The sequence below is a fragment of the Theropithecus gelada genome, chromosome 15 (assembly GCF_003255815.1).
Source record: "Theropithecus gelada isolate Dixy chromosome 15, Tgel_1.0, whole genome shotgun sequence".
In the NCBI taxonomy this organism is placed as follows: domain Eukaryota; kingdom Metazoa; phylum Chordata; class Mammalia; order Primates; family Cercopithecidae; genus Theropithecus; species Theropithecus gelada.
This window is the reverse complement of record NC_037683.1, coordinates 32789784-32809025: the sequence shown is the minus strand read 5'-3', so window position 1 is coordinate 32809025 and position 19242 is coordinate 32789784.

The following is a 19242-nucleotide window of genomic DNA, read 5'->3' as shown; positions in this document are numbered from 1 at the left end:
CTGGATCCTTTCCTTACTCCTTATACGAAAATTAATTCAAGATGGATTAGAGACTTAAATGTTAGACCTAATACCATAAAAACCCTAGAAGAAAACCTAGGTAATACCATTCAGGACATAGGCATGGGCAAGGACTTCATGTCTAAAACACCAAAAGCAACAGCAACAAAAGCCAAAATTGACAAATGGGATCGAATTAAACTAAAGAGCTTCTGCACAGCAAAAGAAACTACCATCAGAGTGAACAGGCAACCTACAGAATGGGAGAACATTTTTGCAATCTACTCATCTGACAAAGGGCTCATATCCAGAACCTATAAAGAACTCAAACAAATTTACAAGAAAAAAACAAACCACCCCATCGAAAAGTGGGCAAAGGATATGAACAGACATTTCTCAAAAGAAGACATTCATACAGCCAACAGACACATGAAAAAATGCTCATCATCACTGGCCATCAGAGAAATGCAAATCAAAACCACAATGAGATACCATCTCACACCAGTTAGAATGGCGATCATTAAAAAGTCAGGAAACAACAGGTGCTGGAGAGGATGTGGAGAAATAGGAACACTTTTACACTGTTGGTGGGATTGTAAACTAGTTCAACCATTATGGAAAACAGTATGGCAATTCCTCAAGGATCTAGAACTAGAAGTACCATATGACCCAGCCATCTCATTACTGGGTATATACCCAAAGGATTATAAATCATGCTGCTATAAAGACACATGCACACGTATGTTTATTGCGGCACTATTCACAATAGCAAAGGCTTGGAATCAACCCAAATGTCCGTCAGTGACAGACTGGATTAAGAAAATGTGGCACATATACACCATGGATTACTATGCAGCCATAAAAAAGGATGAGTTTGTGTCCTTTGTAGGGACATGGATGCAGCTGGAAACCATCATTCTCAGCAAACTATCACAAGAACAGAAAACCAAACACCGCATGTTCTCACTCATAGGTGGGAACTGAACAATGAGATCACTTGGACTCGGGAAGGGGAACATCATACACCGGGGCCTATCACGGGGAGCGGGGAGGGGGGAGGGATTGCATTGGGAGTTATACCTGATGTAAATGACGAGTTGATGGGTGCTGACGAGTTGATGGGTGCAGCACGCCAACATGGCACAAGTATACATATGTAACAAACCTGCACATTATGCACATGTACCCTAGAACTTAAAGTATAATAATAAAATAAAATAAAATAAAATAAAATAAAAAAGAAAAAAAGAGAAAAGATCCAAATAAATAAAATCAGAAATGAAAAAGGAGACATTACAACTGATACTGCAGAAATTCAAAAGATCATTAGTGGCAACTATGAGCAATTATATGCCAATAAATTGGAAAATCTAGGAGAAATGGTCAAATTCCTAGACACAAACAATCTATTAAGATTGAGCCAGGAAGAAATCCAAAACCTGAACAGACAAATAACATTGAGGTTGTAATAAAAAATGTCCCAGTAAAGAAAAGCCTGGGACCATTTCACTTCACTGCTGAATTCTACCAGACATTTGAAGAAGAACTAATACAAATCCTATTCAAATTATTCCGAAAAATAGAGAAGAAGGGAATACTTCCAAGCTCATTCTATGAGGCTAATATTACCCTGATACCAAAAGCAGACAAATATACGTCAAAAAAAACTATAGGACAATATTCCTGAAAAATATTGAGGCAAAAATCCTCAACAAAATACTAGCAAACAAAACTCAACAACATATTAGAAAGATCATTCATTATGACCAAGTGGGATCCATCCCTGAGATGCAAGGATGGTTCAACATACACAAATCCATCAATATGGTACTCATATAAACAACATGAAGGATAAAAACGTTAAGATCATTTCAATTGACACTGAAAAAGTATTTGATAAAATTCAACATTGCTTTATAATAAAAACTCTCAAAAAACTGTGGATAGAAGGAATACATACCTCAACATAATAAGAGTCATATATGACAGACACACAGCCAGTATCATATTGAATGGGAAAAACTGAAAGCCTTTCATCTAAGATCTGGAACATGCCAAGGATGTCCATTGTCACCACTGTTATTCAATATAGTACTGCAAGTCCTAAGTAGAGCAATTAGGCAAAAGAAAGATATAAAGAACACTCAAATTGGAAAGAAATATGTCAAAGTATCCTTGTTTGCTGATTATATGATATTATATTTGGAAAAATCCAAGGATTCCACAAGAAAACTATTAGAACTAATCAATTTAGTAAAGTTGCAGGATATAAAATCAACATGTAAAAATCAATAGCATTTCTTTTTTTTTATTTCTTTTTTTTTTATTTTTTGAGACGGAGTCTCGCTCTGTCCCCCAGGCTGGAGTGCAGTGGCCGGATCTCAGCTCACTGCAAGCTCCGCCTCCCGGGTTCAGGCCATTCTCCCGCCTCAGCCTCCCGAGTAGCTGGGACTACAGGTGCCTGCCACCTCGCCCGGCTAGTTTTTTGTATTTTTTTTTTTTTTTTTTTTAGTAGAGACGGGGTTTCACCGTGTTAGCCAGGCTGGTCTTGATCTCCTGACCTCGTGATCCGCCCGTCTCGGCCTCCCAAAGTGCTGGGAGCCACCGCGCCTGGCCCATCAATAGCATTTCTATATGACTATAGTCAACAACGTAAAAAAGAAATAAAAAAGTAATCCCATTTACAATAGCCATACATAAAATTAAATACCTAGGCATTAACTTAAAAAAGTGAAAGATCTCTATAATGAAAACTATAAGTCACTGATTAAAGTAATTGAAGAGGACACCATAAAATGGAAACATATTCCATGTTTCATAGATTGGAAGAATCAATGTTGTTTAAATGTCTAACTACCCAAAGCAATCTACAGATTCAATGCAGTCTCTATCAAAATGCCAATGACATTGTTCACAAAAATAGAAAAAAGAATCCTAAAATTTATATGGAATCACAAAAGACCTAGAATAGCCCAAGCTATCCCAGGCAAAAAGAACACAACTGGATGAATCAATTACCTGGCTTCAAATTATTCTACAGAGCTATGTAATCAAAATAGCATGGAACCAGCATAAAAACAGACACATAGGCCAATGTAACAGAATACAGAACCCAGAAGCAAATCTATCACCTACAATAAACTCATTTTTGACAACAGTGCCAAGAACATACACTGAGGAAAAGACAGTCTCCTCAGTGCTGGGAGAACTGAATATCCATATGAAGAAGAATGAAACCAGACCCTTATCTCTCGCCATATAAAAAATCAAATAAAAATGGGTTAAAGGCTTAAATCTAAGACCTCAAACTATGAATTCTCTACAACAAAACAGCATAGAAAATCTCTAGGACATTGATGTGGGCAAAAATTTCTTGAGAAATACCCCAAGCAACCAAAGCAAAAATGAACAAATGAAATCACATCAAGTTAAAAAGCTCCTGTACCGCAAAGGATACAATCAGCAAATTCAAGAGACAATCAAAAGAATGAGAGGGAATATTTGCAAACTACCCATCTGACAAGCAATTAATAACCAGAATATGTAAGTAGCCTAAACAACTCTATAGGGAAAAAAATCTAATAATCCGACTTTTTTAAATGGGCAAAAGATTTGAATAGATGTTTCTCAAAAGAAGACATACAAATGGCAAACAGACATACGAAAATGTGCTCAACATTCATAATCAGAGAAATGAAAATCAAAACTACACTGAGGTATCATCTCACCCCAGTTAAAATGGCTTATATACAAAAGACAGATAATAACAAATGCTGGCAAGGATATGGAGAAAAGGAAACCCTTGTATACTGTTGGTGAGAATGTACATTAGTACAACCACTATGGAGAACCGTTTGAAGGTTCCTCAAAAAACTAAAAATTGAGCTACTATATGATCCAGCAATCCCACTGCTGGGTATATACCCAAAAGAAAGTGAATCGGTATTTTGAAGACATACCTGCATTCCTATATCTATTGCAGCATTGTTTACAATAGCTAAGATTTGGAAGCAACCTAACTGTCCATCAACAGATGAATGGCTAAGGAAAATGTGGTACATATACATAATGAAGTACTATTCAACCATAAGAAAGAATGAGATCCAGTCATTTGCAACAATATAGATGGAACTGGAGATCATAATATTAAGTGAAATAAGTCAGGCACCAGAAAGACAAACACTGCATGTTCTCACTTACTAGTGGGATCTAAAAATCAAATCAATTGAACTTGTGGACATAGAGAGTAGATGGATGGTTGCCAGAGTCAGTGAAGGGTAGTTGGGGGCTGGGAGCGAGGTAAGGATGGTTAATGGGTATGAAAAACAGAAAAAATGAATAAGACCTACTATCAGGTAACACGAGAGGGTAACTATAGTAAATAATAATTTAATTGTACATGTTAAAATAACTTAAAGATTGTAATTGGATTGCTTTTAACTCAAAGGATAAATGCTTGAGGGGATGGATTATAAAAAGATCCATGATCAAATGCCACTGCAAGGAGAGAGAGGACACAGCCTACACTAATACAGCAGGATGGGCAAAACTTCTGGAGTTACCTTTTGTGGTCACCAAAGAAACATTTAGAACATATGTAGTCAGAACTCTGGAGCAACACAGTGAAGGCCTGGCTGAGTGGCCAAAGGAAGACAGAGGTATGAGCAATTGAAAGATGGCTCAGAAATAGAGCTCCTGACTTTAATTTGCTATCTTGAGTACTTGCTATCTTTTATGGACTTTGGGACTATTCTTAATGCAGCGAACCATGTGGAAGAAAGTGAACAGAAACCTGTTGTATCAGTCAGGGTTCTCTAGAGGGACAGAACTAATAGGATAGATGTATACATAAAGAGGAGTTTATTCAGGAGTATTAACTCACACAATCACAAGGTCCCACAATAGGCCATCTGCAAGCTGAGGAGCAAGGAAGCCAGTCCAAATCCCAAAACTGAAGAATTTGGAGTCCAATGTTCGAGGCCAGGTAGCATCCTGCATGGGAGAAAGATGTAGGCTGGGAGGCTAAGCCAGTCTAAACTTTTCATGTTCTGCCTGCTTTTTATTCAGCCTTCACTGGCACCTGATTAGATGGTGCCCACCTAGATTAAGGGTGGGTCTGCCTTTCCCAGCCCACTGACTCAAATGTTAATCTCCTTTGGCAACACTCTCACAGACACACCCAGGATCAATATTTGGCAACCCTCAATCTAATCAAATTGACACTCAGTATTAACCATCACACCTATCAAGGTATCTTTTTTCTCATCCAATCTCCTTTTCAAGCAGTGATCAAAGAAAGTCTACCACAGGTGGCTGGGGTGGATGGAGTTTACTCTTCAGGTTACACAAAAATCAGTGCTGAAAGTAAGCCACTATTAGTATCATGCTTCCAACCGCTGGGCCAAGTAGAGCAGACCCTCTCTGCAACTATGTTCATTTCCACATATTATACACATGACACCTGCCCCCACATACTTTTTACATATGCATATACATGTATTTTCAGGTCATATAATAAATCATTCATTCATTCACTTCATCAATATGTATTTAGAAGCCAAGTGCGGTGGCTCATACCTGTAAATCCCAGTGCCTGAGGTGGGAGGATTGCTTGAGCCCAGGAGTTCATGACCAGACTGGGGAACATGGAGAGACCTTGCATCTACAAAAAATATAAATTAAAAAAAAAATAGCCGGGCATGGTGGTGCACACCTATAGTCCTAGTTACTTGGGAGGCTGAGGGGAAACGACCACTCGAGCCCAGGAATTCAAGGCTGCCATGAGCTGTGATTACATGGCTACACTCCAGCCTGGGCAACAGAGCAAAAGCAAGACTGTCTCAAAATGTATGTGCATATGTGTGTGTGTGTGTGTGTGTGTGTGTGTGTATATATATATATTTTTTTTTTAGTGAAATATACTGGATGCTCAGAATACAAAAATGAAGAAGTCCTAGTTGAATATTTACTATGCTGTATTTCTTTTTTCTTTTTTTTTTTTTGAGACGGAGTCTCGCTCTGTCGCCCAGGCTGGAGTGCAGTAGCCGGATCTCAGCTCACTGCAAGCTCCGCTTCCCAAGCTTACGCCATTCTCCTGCCTCAGCCTCCCCGAGTAGCTGGCACTACAGGTGCCTGCCACCACGCCCGGCTAGTTTTTTGTATTTTTTTTGTAGAGACGGGGTTTCACCGGATTAGCCAGGATGGTCTCGATCTCCTGACCTCGTGATCCACCCGTCTCGGCCTCCCAAAGTGCTGGGATTACAGGCTTGAGCCACCGCGCCCGGCCTACTATGCTGTATTTCAATCTTAAAGAAACTTAGAGGGTTTTTGTTGTTGTTCTTTGTTGTTTTTTGTTTTGTTTTTAATTACCTTGATGGGCTAATGGAATTAAGCTCTTAATTACCTACTGCTCTTTATTTAACTAAGAGTGTCCTTTGTCACATTTCACAATTTCAGGTAGGCCCCTTACTTTGTCCAAAGTTGGTTTAGTTTTGCATTTTCCAAATTGCTTTGTCAGTGCTGTAATGAATTTTCCTTCCTTCATAGAAATATCAGTCTCTGTGAAACTTTTCCTGCTTTTGCCCATCTCAATATTAATGACCTCAATATTATTTCTCACTAGGAATTTCTTCCTCAATGCCCCATAAATACCCCAGACATTGCATTTCACTCACTTGATTGACATGCATTTGCTTCCATGTCAATTGTGAAAATTAATTTCCCTCTAAGCTTCAGTGCTTATTCCAGGGTTTATCAGACAGTGGGTCCCCAGTTACTGTGGTCCTGAATAAATTTAATCAGGGACAAATGTACTTGCTCTATTGAAGTCATTGCCGAATTCAAAAGAGCAAATCAGGTTGTCTTGGGAACAGACTTGTGCCAGCTTGTTCATCACCTCCAAGTGTGGGAAGGTCCTGAGCCTTGGTATAAGAACCTCGAAGAGATATAAGACCTAGCAGCTATTGATGTTTTGAGCCTCAGTCTTAGTCATCATGGGAAGGACCCTAAATGAGCCCCAGACCAGAATGAGTGGAACGAGAGGATGTTAATGAGTAGCCTGGATGAATTAGGCAGGTCTGGTTTGCTTCATATTCAGCCTGATCCAGTTTCCATCATCTTAGAAAAATAGGACAAACATTTAGGCAATGTTGCAATCCAAATAAAACAAAAATGTTTTGTGATGTATGTGGGGTCAGCGAAGGAGCATATAGAGTGCATACCAAATGCCCATCTGGGGGATTATTCGCAGGACTAGCAAGATGTCTTGGAAGACTTGGCAAGAAGACAGCTAAGAGCCGTGTGCAGCCCATCCATGCACCACGATTCTGTTTCTCAGCTTATGTAACACAGTGGAAACAAGGTCCTCGCCTTCCTCACAGAGGAGAGCAAGGCTGAAAGGCATGAGTAGGAATCACTTTGGCACTACTTAGTATTCCTGCCACTCCTTACTGCTTCTAATAAAATCCACAAGCTGGCAGTTTGTTTGCCATCTCACAAAAGGCGATCTCACCAGAGGAGAACAGCACATGGCCAATCTAACATTTCCTTTGCTTTAACTTGGTAAATATTAGGAGCCTGAAATGAATCAGAGAAGCAAGAGCTTAATTAGATACATATTGTTCCACCAACTCATCGTTTATTCAATGTGGCTCATTCAAATGCAGGGAGAAAAATACTGAAAGGCAACCAAACAAAAGCGATCCTCCCTCTCCTCTCCCTCATTCATTCCATTGTACTTCTACAGAAGCCATGAGTGAAACAGAAGAGGGGCGAGAAGTGTGTTTTCTTGACTGCAAGGAAATGCACTGAGGTGTTTTCAACAGTAGAGTTGAGCAGTAGGCACATGGCGCTTTATTTTTTTTCTCCTAACTGTTATCCTTTGTGTTTTTTTAAAGATTTATTTATTGTGAGATGATATATGCAAATAGATAAAGTGATTTAAACTTATACAGTATTTAGTGTTGTTGAAGGAATAACCACTACCCAGACCAAGAGGCCATCACCAGCGTCTCAGAAGTACCTTTCTGAATTCCGACAGCTGTCTCTACAAGCAGCAGCCCTCTGGCTCTCAGGGTCATAATTTCATCTTTACTGCTTTACCACTTTTCCATACCTCCTAGCACAACATGCTCTTTGTCTATTTTATGGTTTTTTTGTTTTCATTTTTGTTTTTTGAAATGGAGTGTCACTCTGTCACCCAGTTGGAGTACAGTGGCACAATCTTGGCTCACTGCAACCTCTGCCTCTTGGGTTCAAGCGATTCTCGTGCCTCAGACTCCCCAGTAGCTAGGATTATAGGCATGCACCACCATGCCTGGCCAAATTTTGTATTTTTTGTAAAATAGAGATGAGGTTTCACCATGTTACCCAGGCTGGTCTCAAACTCCCGACCTCAAATGATCCGTCCACCTTGACCTCCCAAAGTGCTGGAATTACAGCATGAGCCACCCTGCCTGGCCCTCTTTGTCAATTTTAAAGCAAGATTTGCTCTGTCCTTACTAACTTTGTGGCCATGGGCAATTGATGTCTCTGGGCTTCAGTTTTATCATCTATAAAATGAGAAAGGGAGTTAATAGTATTTCCTTACAGGGTTGTTTTGAGAACTGTGTGTGTGTGTATGTGTATGTGTGTGTACATATATATATACACTGCTTAGTGTGATCTTGACATATATGTATGCAATATGTTAGCTATTTCATTTGTTACTGCTGTTACATCAGATAACCTCAAAGATAGCTTCAGATGCCCGTGTTCTATTTTTCTGCAGAAGTAATGAGCAGAGCACAGACTTATTTGACAAAGACTGTGGCCTGCATTCTGGTTGCTCCATTTATGAACTGCGTAAGCATAGGCAAGTTCCAAGGCTTTCTGAGCCCCAGTTCCCTCTTCTGCAAAAGGGGAATGGTCATAGCTCTGCCAAATGGTGGCTGGAGGGACCGTGGGGTAAGCAATGTAAAAAGTGTAGCATGATCTTGGGATCCAAATGGCCTGGGTGCCCTCCTTGCTCCTTGGCAAGCTACTTAATTCCTGTGAAATTTTGTTTCCTTTTGATAAAATAGGCCCAATGATACCTGCTAAAAATTAACAGGTAAAGCTCTTGGCACAGGGCCCAGTCTGTAGTAGGGCCTCAAATCTTTTCTTTCCTTTCTTGGCCTTTGTTTCCCTTGTGGTGAAATGGAGAAAGTAGTGTCAGTCTTTCTGAACTCATAAAATTGTTATAAAGATCAGATAAGACAACGGACATGAAATCACTTTTTAAATTGTAGTGGCATGACAATAAAAACTCAAGTTAGTACCTAAGTTACCACGCCAGGATTTATATTGCCCAGCTTTAGCTGACAAAAATGAGTATGAATAGAAACAAACATTCAAGAGTCCTCTAAACAGTGTATTCACTCATTAATTTATTCAACAATTATTCAGTGAGCATATACTACATCAAAATTTTTGCTAGCAGGATTCTTTTTAAAAATTATTCTGATCTAGTTAACAGGTAGTCTTATGTCAATAATTAGAGAAAGATGGATTAAAAAATAGGTAACAGAAGAAATTGGGGTTAAGGAAAAATAAAGACAGAAAAATGAAATGAAGCCAAACATAAAAGTAACTCATGAGAACTAAGATATAATTCTATATACTGATAAAGATGGGCTAAATTTGTACTCATAGGAAACAATGCAAAGAGAAAGACAACCAGTTACTGAGTGTCTTTCAAAGTGTCATCCACGATTCCTGCATCACCATGATCATAGATGCCTGTTTCCATCTTCTATCCCCTGGCCACCTGAAATTCCACACCTGAATGTCTGGGAACATTTTACAAAAGCTCTAGTGCCAATGTAAGGAATTCTTGCTACTTGAAATTAAGGATGTAAGTAATGGTACCTATAGTAACACTTGGCAAAACTCTTTTAGAATATAATTTGGTAGATGTGGTAGCAGTGTTAACCAATTTTCAAGATTTTAAAATCATATTTTCTAAGAAAGTGATTCAATCAAAAACAAAACAAAAAGGCCAAAGGATAAAGATGGTCGTTGCAGTTTTATTTATGACTGGTTATAATGAAAACAACCTAATTATGCAAAAATGGGAAAATAATGAAGTAAACTACAGAAGAGTCTTTCTTTCTTCCTCTTTTTTTTTTTTTTTTTTTCTGTTTTAACAGAGTTTTGCTCTTGTTACCTAGGCTGGAGTGGAGTTGTGCAATCTCTGCTCACTGCAACCTCCACCTCCCGGGTTCAAGAATTCTCCTGCTTCAGCCTCCCTAGCAGCTGGGATTACAGGCATGTGCCACCACGCCTGGCTAATTTTGTATTTTTAGTAGAGACGGGGTTTCTCCATATTGGTCGGGCTGGTCTTGAACTCCTGACCTCAGGTGATCCGCCCACCTCAGCCTCCCAAAGTGCTGGGATTACAGGTGTGGGTCACCACGCCCGGCCTGGGAAGAGTCTTTCTATTAATTACTTTAAAGACATAAAAATGATAATCATGACTGCCAGTTGGCTCACTTTCTTTCATAAAATTTGGAAGGTAAAATTCAAAATGATTGTGTGGATGTAAAATATATAAACTAAAGACAAGAAAATAAAAGTAAATATGTTTTATTATAGATGGATTACAGATGATTTTGCTTCTTATTTTAAAAAAGTATCTTTCAGTTTGGTTTGGTTTGGTTTGGGGGTGTATTTGTGTGTGTGTGTGTGTGTGTGCACATGCACTTTTCTCACCGAAAATAGGGCAAGTTTATCTTTATTATCATATATCATTAGAAGATTAAGAATAAAACTTTATTTCTAGTCATTTCTTTCTGGACAGGGTTAAAATGAGAGTAAGCAGTGAGGGAACTAGGTAAACCTTATAACATCACTGAGAGAACCAAGAAAGACCATGAACATATAAATTCTGTTCAAGAGAGCCACAACTCTTGACTTCTCTTGGACATTTTTTTAAAGCATGCTTTTTTTGGCAGCTGCATTTATCAGCATATGTGAAAATATTATCCAGTGTGCATTCTGTATTTTCAGAAATGTGACATGATAGCATCTCTTAAAGAAAGGGATGTGGTGGTGAACATCCATCAATTTTCACTCGTTGGACTCCCTGAGGCATGACCCTGTGTCATGTCAACATTTTTTTCCCTCTACCAGCAAAATTGGAAGATACAAAGAAAGATAGCACTGCAACATCCTGTCATCATTGCCTTCCTCTCCCTATTCCCCAGCCGCCTTCCCCTTGGTGCTGGCCAAAATGACAGGGGGAAAATTGTTGCTCGTATTGCCTTTTTATTTCAGGGAATAATGTCAAAGATAAACAATACTTACAGATTTAACCCAAATGTTAGTCATAAAATGATCTTCCAATACTTGGATGTGTAATAAGGCACCTAGTGCCAAGTTAATACTGTCAACAGAAACCCCATCCAACTTTCTAAACTGTCTTCATCTGAATGAGGCACAGCTCTCGGGATACTATGAGGGGTAACCCCATAAAACAAATCAAAGGGAGCATCTGCCTAGGTTTTATACTGCTAGATCCTAATCTGCATTTCTGCTATGACAAGAGAGCTTAGAGTTCTCTGGAGGATGGTATGGGCGGAGTGGGGACCCTTATTCGAGCTTCCTTTCCAGAAAGAATAAAGGATTTGCATTGGACTCCTCTTTTCAAGACCAACACCCTATTTGAAAGGCAAGTGAAGCTCTCTTTCTTGAACTACTGAAATATTTGACCTACTGCTTGATAGTTATGTCTAATTGAGGATGGTGCAAGGAAAAGACACATACTGGGAACTGTGAGGTCTCAGTATTTCCAAACCTGGGGTGGACAGTAGGGTGACAGAAACTGCAAGCTTTACTCAATTTTTGGGGGGCAGGAGCCTGAGCTGAAGTGACTGCCCTTTCCCTAATTAACCAGGCTTTTATAGCTCTTTTCCCACAAAGAGGTTTCCATTGGCCCAATTTGCTACTACTCAGTACAAAATGTCCCCATTGGTCAAAGTTCCCAAGAAGACATCCCAGAAGTAGCTGGCCTCCCTCCAGCCCAGTGATTTTTCCACTCAGCTATGTCCAGGAACAGAGTCAGTATTTCTCAAAACACAATGGAAGACTCATAGTCATTTCTGTAGAAAATATTCCATTTAAACACTCTTTCATCCTAAGGAACATGGGTACATGCAATTTTGTGGCTCCACAAACTCTCCCTAAAACCTCTTTATTGTAGAGATGGTTACATAGGTATAAAAGGATGCTCAGAGAACTTGAAGGATAGGTTATATTGCACACCCTCCCTGGCATACCTGTAAGGGCTTCCTATAACCTGTGTTGCACTGCTTGTAATACAAAAAAGGGAATAAGGCTTGGATCCCACTGGAATGGTGGGAGACAGTTTTAAAAGCTTCTTAAAGCAATTATAATAATAATACGGACTGCTTTTGTTTTTTCCAGTCTAGTAGAATGAAAACAATTTATCTATAATAGAACCGACATTTAAATGGACTATTTCACTTATGTTTGGACTAATCTTATCGATAGGTACACTAAATAGGCACCCAGAGAGAAGAATATGTAAAGCTCTAAAAGCCTTCCTCATCCCCAATACACGTTTTCCAGTGGGAGGTGGAAATGTACACTCCTTTTCTTTATTTCTCTATAGTATTTAATACCAAGGAAGATGGTAACTGGAAAACAGGATGTAACTTCTCACTTCCTACATCTCTGCTGAAATTATCAAATTATTACCTTTTTTTTTCTTTTTGAGACAGGGTCTCACTCTGTCACTCAGGCTGAGTGCAATAGCAGCTAACTGCAGCCTTGACCTCCTGGGCTCAAGCGTTCCTCCCACCTCAATCTCCTGAGTAGCTGGGACCACAGTCGCCCATCACCATGCCTAGCTAATTTTTGTATTTTTTTGTAGAGACGGGGTTTGGTCATGTTGCCCAGGCTGGTCTCTAACTCCTGGGCTCAAGTGATCCACCCTCCTCAGCCTCTCAGAGTACTGGGATTATGGGCATGAGTACTATGCCTGGCCAGATCATTTTTTAAGAATTAGAAAAAAGGCTGTATTCATGGAGCTTTAGGGGCAATCCCATCTCTATATCCCAGACTTCTGCTAGATGGGACTAAAATTGGAAGGAAATTGGTGAGAAGTAACTGGTCAGTCCTACATTGGAGAAAGCAAATAAATGAAGGCGATTGAAGCAGGCCCCCCACGTTTCCAAATGGAGAAAGGCAAAAAGGGGACACAGGATACACAGGAAGCTTTGTATTCGGAGCTTTTGTGGGAATTATCAGAGTTCTGAGGCAGCAGCTTTACCAGAAATTAGGAAATTTTCCTCTATTCACAAAGCTGTGGTACCTGGCTACTGCCACACCTTGTACCTGGGTAAGAAACAAGATTGAATAAAAAAACAGATGCAAAAAAGGTGACCTTTGGATTAATGATTTAAACAAGCACAAAGAACAAGTGAAGATGAGATGGCTCAGGGCTTCAGCTCTTTTCCCTTTCCTCTCTGACTACTTTAAACATTGACTGGACATAAACATGTCCACTCACCCTGCAGCCTATGATGTGAGGAACCAGGTGAAGAGTAAGGGGAACCTGGGCCACTCCTTCACCTTTGTTCAAGGATGAACGGGAAGCAAAGGTCCTCCATTCACCCATATTAGAGGGATAATAATAAATAATTTAGTACTACAGAGGCAAAGAAAGCACATATACTTGAGAAAAAATGTTTTATATATAAAAAAGGAACTGTATCTACTTTGTACTCTCAATAAAATTCTAGAGAAACTTGGGCTATAAAGTAAAAGATACAAGATGAGACCATAGTAAAACAGCCAAATACCTGTTCTAAATTTGGAAAATTTTGTCACCTACAGGAATCTCCCCTACTTAATTGCTTTCTCAGATGTGGGTTCAGAGTCAGGCATAAATAAATGGGAGCTGGATAAAATACGAAAATTCTAGAAAAAAAGTAAAATGCAATCGTAGCTTTAAAATTTGCTTTAGAAGCAGTAAAGGACAAAATCGAAATTGTGTGAATTCCGGGCTGTAACGTAGAAGGCAGAGGAAAAACATCTCTTGAAAAATGCAGAAGAAATAAAAAGGGGGAAGTGAGAGAAGAATGAGGAAAGAAAAAATGGTACATCTGTAAGACAAAGAACAGCGACACTTCATTGGTGTTTCTGAATAAAACAAAAGGGAATAAACACATCAAGTTATAATGAAAGAACTGAAGTTATCAGCATACTTAATGTGGAAAAACATACACACTTCTATTAAGGGAAAAACAAAGCCTGGGGAACATGGTGAGACCCCTTCTTTACAAAAAATCAAAAAAAAATTACCAAGGGTGGGGGTGCACACCTATAGTCCCATCCACTCGGGAAGTTGAAGTGGAAAGATTGTTTGAACACAGGAGTTCAAGGCTGTAGAGAGCCGAGCTCATGCCACTGCACTCAGCCTGGGCGACTTTGAGACCCCTGCTGGTTTTGAGACCCTGTCTCAAAAAAATAAAACATGTAAAAAGCAAGACAAAGATACACCTCTCACAGCTTTTATTTTATTTTATTTATTTAATCTCTCTCTCATTTCACTTGTTTCCTTTTATTCCTACATCCAAGTCCCAATCCTCTCCCTCCTATAGATATTTGTTTTTTTTAATTAGCTTTATTAAGGGGATAATTTATACACAGTAAAATTTACTGTTTTGAAATATACAGGTCAATGGGTTTTGACAAATGCACACAGTCACGTGGCCACTAACAAAATCAAGATATAGTACACCTCAGTTACCCCCCAAATTCTCTTCCTTTCCTTTGCAGCCAACTCACACCCCTACTCTGGCTCCTGGAAGCTGCTGTTGTGCTTTTACTTGCTACAGATTAGCCTTTTCCAGATTTAATTTACGTGGAGTCACAGAGCATGTAGCCTTTTGTGTCTACTGTCCTCCATTTAATAAGATGCTTTTGGGGTTGGCATAGGTTGCTGTATCAGTAATTAAGGCATCCCTTTTTGCTCTCCATCATGTTTGTGCTTCCTTGTTTCTTGAACAGCACCCCACTCTCTTTCCTTATACGTCATGGCATTCACCCTGGGTTACAGGCAACCACCTCCTCATCGAGTCTATTGATCCCCTGCCCCCAAATCCCCGCCCTTTCTGGTAAACCCCTGCCTTTCCTTTACCACATGGCTCAAAAATCCCTCTCCTTATTGAGGCTCCCCAGATTCCCACACATGCTTTCTTCCATAGGCTTGTGCCCTGGGATCCCTCTTTTACTACAGTTATCATAAGTTGTTTCCATGCCGGTTTCTTTACCAGGCTGTGCCTGTGTTCTGTCCCTGAATCCCCCACTGTTGCACAGTAGATGAAGGCAGCACGCCTTGCCCTGTGTTGCTGTTCCTGAGTGTTCACCGTGACTTCTGAATGTGGCTTTGGACAGAAGTAGTCAGATGAAGAACTGGAGACTCAGAGATGTAGAATCTTGCTCAAGATCACATAGAAACCCAGATCATCATTCTTACACATATAACCCAGGACATCTTCCAGGAGCATAACTTTATCTCATATGTCCTGAAAGAGAATTGGGTGTTGGCCAGTAAGGGTTGAGAAGGAGCAGTGAAGGAGTAGAAGAAAAATGTCTTTGAGCACAGGCCTGAATAGGTCACCCTAGGTTTTGTTGGTGGTAAGAGGTAGTGAAGCATGTAGTCATGGATTAAACAGTTTTTCTCAACCAGGGTTTGGCAAGAGAATTAAGCCCAATTGCCCTAAGGCATCCATTGTTTGTAGTGAATGAATTTCTCCCCAGTGTATCTAGAATGCCCTAGATGCAACCTTGGGAGAATGGAGATAATAGCTATTCAATTTATGTTCTCTCTTTTTTTTTTTTTTGAGGCAGGGTCTCACTCTATTGCCCAGGCTGAGTGTGCAGTGGCATGATCTCAGCTCACTACAGTTTTGCCTTCCCAGGCTCAAGTGATCCTCCCACCTCAGCCTCCAGAGTAACTGGGATTATAAGCAAGTACCACCACGCCCAGCTAATTTTTGTATTTATTGTAGAGATGGGTTTTTGCCATGTTGCTCAGGCTGGTCTCAAACTCCTGGCCTCAACTATTCAGCCCGTGTCCGCCTCCCAATATGCTGGGATTACAGGCCACCATGCCTGGCTTCAAATTATTTTCTATATTTTGTGGGTCTAATGAGAAAGCTCAGTCACAAAAAAGAGCCTAGAGAGATGAGTTAATAATAGAACAAAAATAATGCATCAAAAAAGCCAGGAACCTATAGCTAGGAGACCCTGGTTTGAGGTGCAGTTTTAATATTCTCTGACATTAACTTCTCTGAGCCTCAATTTCCTCATCTATTAAATCTGATAATTACCACTACTGACCTCAGGAGGTGTGTGTCAAATGAGATAACATTTCTGAAAGTGGTTTGTAATCTGTCCTGTGTGGTTCAGATGTAAGCATTGTCCCTGAACTAGAAGGAATTGCAATGATTAGGCCAACAGCCAACTCCCAAACAACTCTTTTAATGATCAGGAAAATTTCACACACCTTCTGATTTCTTCTCTCCAACCTTACAACTCCTACAACACGCTCACATCTGAATACATATTTCTGCCCTAAACAAAATACTGAGAGATGACAGATTCACCTTCTTCCTTGTTCAGGGAAGCAATGAAAATGGGGAAAAGGAGCTTATTTGCTTATCTTGGGAGGTGTAGCCTGTTAATAAGCAGTTACTTTGTCAAAGGCAGAGAGGGCATTGTACATTAGAAAGGGAAACCACAAAAGGCAAGGCCACCAGATAGAGTTGAAAGGTTGTGTCCTACACAAGGGTACCCAGCCAAGACAGTGAGAGGCCACTGAAATCCAGCCCATGTTCCTCTTGCCAAGCCATGTGCCCTAACTTAGGGCCACATGCTTTCAGAGGAATGGAGAAAGAGTTGCCTTTTTCTCTGGACAAAGGTACCACCTGCTACCAAGACTTACCCTTAAGGTGGTGTGGTCCACTCAGGGGCTGGGGGGCAGGAGGAAGGGAACACACATTATTTTATTTTACAAAAATGGGTTATGGCTCCGACAAAAGCCATAAATCAGGGCTGGGCATAGTGGCTCCTGCCTGTAATCCCAACACTTTGGCAAGCTGAGGCAAGAGAATGGGTTATGGCTCCAACAAAAGCCATAAATCAGGGCTGGGCATGGTGGCTCCTGCCTGTAATCCCAACACTTTGGCAAGCTGAGGCAAGAGGATTGCTTGAGGCCAGGAGTTTGAGACCAGCCTGGGCAACATAGCAAGATCCCATCTCTAAATAATTAAATAAAAAGACATAAATCCATGGGAAAGAGAGAGAGAAAGTTGAACAGAGACTTTAACAGTATTCCCTGACTTCCAGTTGGTAGCTCAAAATCAGCATGGTGAAATGTTTACATCATGGAAATAGGCAAAGGCTACAGATCAGCAGTCCCCCTCTTACCCTTGGGAGAGGCAGTCGTTAAGTATTTGCCACCACTGAATTAAAAAGCAAGCTCTAAGAGGAAGAGGAGAACTAAAATGTATAAAGCACCTTTGTTGTGATCCCTGACACTCATGCAACCTTGTGATATAGTTATTATTACCTGGCATTATAGAGCAAGTAGCTGAAAGTTTTAGAGAAGTTAAAATATTGTCTCAAGGTCCCACCCAGTTAGAAAGACGCAGAACTTGGACTCCAATTCAGCTTTCTCTGGCTGACTCTTGAAGCCCATGGTCTTTTCACCACACTATGTGGTTTTGTTAAAACCCCAAGCCCGTGATTCCGAGATGGCTCACCGACAGCACTTGCCTATCACATTAATTCTCCTTAGCGTTTTTATTTCCCCCAGTGACGTTCAGGCATTTGAAAGGCCACTGCGGCACTTCCAGCACATTCATCAGACTTGCTCCCATGGCTCCAACGTCAGCCTCCCCATTAAGATTCATCTTCAAAGAAGCCATCTGAGAGTCAAGCAAGTTGGAGTTCAGTAACCACTCTGCGCTTTCTGACACCGGGAAGATATATTACTGTACTCGGGTGACTGCAATGTTTAGAACAGCTTTGGAAGAGCATTGTATCAATTATATTGCCCCTGTGGGAGCCCTGTTAACATTAAAATGTCTTATGAGATGAGCTAAACACTTGCACAAAGAAAACCTTTCATATGAAGGCTTCTTCAAATTTATAGTTGTTAAAGCAAAAAAAAAAAAAAAAAGAGAAAAATCACCTTGCCTCTCCCTTGACACATGACACAAGGATAGATGACTCTTCTTAGACTATTTTAAGCAAATTATCTTAGAAAATGAGAGCCCATCTCAGAATATATTACTTCAGGCCAAAGGCAACACCGTGTAGGAGGAGACAGCATGGATTAAAATCACACACATTATCTGGGTTCAGATTCTGGCTCTCCTACTTAGGGTATCAACAAAATGATGACAATTGTAGTAATAATTTAACAAGCAAAAATTGGAGACTAGGGGCTTTCTATAGTCTAAGTTGTTAAATTTCCACAATAACAGCGCAATGGGTATATTATTCTGACTTTAAGTACGGGGAAACCAAGGTTAAAAGAGGTTAAGTACAATTGCAACAAAAGCAAAAATTGACAAATGGGATCTAATTAAAGAGCTTCTGCACAGCAAAAGGAAACTATCAAGAGAGTGGACAGACAACCTACAGAACGGGAGAAAATTTCTGCAAAGTAGGCATCTGACAAAGTCTAATATCCAGCATCTATAAGGAACTTAAACAAATTTACAAGAAAAAAAAAACCAAAAAATTTCTATTAAAAAGTGGGCAAAGGACATGAACAGACACTTTCAAAAGAAAACATACATGTGGCCTACAATCATATGAAAAACAGCTCAACATCACTTATCATTAGAGAAATGCAAATCAAAACCACAATAAGGTACCATCTCACACCAGTCAGAGTGACTATTATTAAAAAGTCAAAAAATAACAGATGCTGGTGAGGTTGTGGAGGAAAAGGAATGCTTTTACACTGTTGGTGGGAGTGTAAATTAGTTCAATCATTGTGGAAGACAGTGTGAGGATTCCTCAAAGACCTAAACACAAAAATACCATTTGACCCAGCAATCTCATTTTTAGGTATACACTCAAAGGAATATAAATCATTCTGTTATAAAGACACATACACGTGTATGTTCATTGCAGCACTACTACAATAGCAAAGACATGGAATCAGCCTAAATGCCCATAAAT